The sequence below is a fragment of the Calonectris borealis genome, chromosome 10 (genome assembly GCF_964195595.1).
Source record: "Calonectris borealis chromosome 10, bCalBor7.hap1.2, whole genome shotgun sequence".
NCBI classification, from domain to species: Eukaryota; Metazoa; Chordata; class Aves; order Procellariiformes; family Procellariidae; genus Calonectris; species Calonectris borealis.
The window spans coordinates 20,314,150-20,316,178 of record NC_134321.1 but is presented as its reverse complement, the minus strand read 5'-3'; the positions used below and the strand labels follow the sequence as shown (position 1 = coordinate 20,316,178).

The following is a 2,029-nucleotide window of genomic DNA, read 5'->3' as shown; positions in this document are numbered from 1 at the left end:
CGGAGGGTGGATGCGTCACCCAGTTCCTTTTTCCGTACAGGTACGTCCTCTCCCCTCCTCGCCGCCACCGGGGAAGGACCCAGCGCTTCTCACCTCGCCCATCCCTTTCCTCTTCCCCCAGGTCCTTCTGCTGCGAGCACCGCCCAGAGCAGGCAGTGCAGGCGGCTCCGGAGGAGAACACCGCCTGCCTCATCTGCCTGGACCTTGTGGGGGACAGAAAGTCCTACGGCACCATGGTGTGCCCAGCGTGCAAACACGCCTGGTTCCACAGGGGCTGCATCCAGGTAGGAGCCGTTCCCTCGCCCCCGGGGCACGGTGGGCGCTCAGCAGCACCAGGGCCTCACTCACGCTCCTTACGTTTCTCCTGCAGGAACAGGCTGTGCGCGCCGGCATTTCCTGCTTCCAGTGCCCCCTCTGTAGAGATAGGGATGCATTTGTCTTGGACATGTTAACCGTGGGGATCCGAATCCCCGTCAGGTTGGTGTCCTTCTGCCCGGCTCCCAAGACAGGAGGGTGCAAGCGCTGTGCCCTGCCAGGGCCTGCCCCAGCAGTCCTGGCCCTCCGCTGTCCCGTGCGTCTGGGCTTCAGCTTCACGGAGGAGTTGGAACCAGGGCAGGGGGAAGAGCAGGGACGCCCTGCACCTGCCTTATGCCGGGGCAGCAGGGGCTCACCAGTTTTCCTTTCTCCATCAGACTGCCATCGTGGGAGAACAGCCAGGCGTATGCGGCACTAAGTGAGAGGCACAGCCGCTGCGATGCCAGGGAGTGCCTTTGCCCAGGAGGCAGGGAGCAGGCAGAGGAAGAGGGGTAAGTTGCCAAAGCTGCAGCCCGGGGCTCTGCCCGGGACCTGTGTCCCGCCCAGGGCTCGAAGCGGAAGGGCTGAGAAGCAGAGCTCTGCCGGACGATCCCGTGCTGCGGTCACGTTGTCCTCAGAGCCACGAACCCCTTTGCTTCCCCAGGCCCTGGCGACTGCTCCTGTGCTGCTCCTGCGCTGCCGAGGGCACCCACAGAGGCTGCTCCCACTTGAGGAACAGCACGGCCAGCTGGGAGTGTGACAGCTGTGCTGGCCTGGGCACCGGTAAGAGGCAAAGCACCCGGGTGCCCCTGGGCTGGGGCCAGGGGCCAGGCAAGGCCTGCCAGCGGGTGCCCAGGGTGGGCTTGGCAGAGCCTCTCTGCTCCAGGGGGGCTGGGGGCACCGCTCTGGCCTATCCTGCCCCGGGCCTGGGGGGCCGTGCCCTTGACCTTCCTGCTTCCCCTTACAGCCTCCAGTGCCAGCTCGGAGCTCGCCGGCCCCAGCACCGCCAGCCACTCAGGATCGGGGCCTTCCCACGGCTCCCCGGCACCCGACACCAGCAGCCCCAGCACCGCCAGCCAGGCACCATCGGGGCCATCCCACGGCTCCCTGGCACTGGAGACCACTAATGCGGTTTTGGGGCCATCCCATGGCTCCCTGGCACCGGAGACCAGCAGCCCCGGCAATGCGGCGTCAGGGCCGACCCGCGGCTCCCCAGTGCTTGAGGGCAGCAGCCGCTCCAGCCCTCCTGGGCCCGACCGCACGCGAGACCGCTCCCGGCGGAAACGTCGGGCCCCAAGTCCCAACGGCCGGCCCAGAAGACGCCGTAAGAGCAGCTGCGCGCCCGCACCAAGTGCTGAGAGCAGCACCCCCAGCCAGGCGCCGCTGGGGCCGTCCCACAGCTCGCTGCTACCAGAGACCAGCAGCCCCAGCACCGCCAGCCAGCTGCCATCGGGGTCCTCCTGCGGCTCCCCAGCACTCGAGAGCGGCAGCCGCTCCATCTGCCCTGGGCCCGAGCGGGTGCGAGACCGCTCCCAGCGGAAACGTCGGGCCCCAAGTCCCAACGGCCGGCCCAGAAGACGCCGAAAGAGCAGCTGCGCGCCCGCACCAAGTGCTGAGAGCAGCACCCCCAGCCAGGCGCCGCTGGGGCCGTCCCACGGCTCCCCGGCACCCGAGACCAGCAGCCCCAGCGCCGCCAGCCAGCTGCCGTCGGGGTCCTCCTGCGGCTCCCCAGCGC

At 69.0% G+C, this 2,029-nt stretch overlaps 1 long non-coding RNA gene across 1 annotated transcript; it reads left to right on the top strand.

Annotated features, from left to right (window-relative positions):
* The first annotated feature begins 596 nt into the window (after nt 1–596).
* LOC142086000 (uncharacterized) lies at nt 597–1,306 on the top strand. The gene is made up of 3 exons (XR_012674937.1): nt 597–806; nt 959–1,077; nt 1,262–1,306. It is a non-coding gene; the product is annotated as an uncharacterized LOC142086000 (long non-coding RNA).
* Nucleotides 1,307–2,029: the final 723 nt, after the last annotated feature.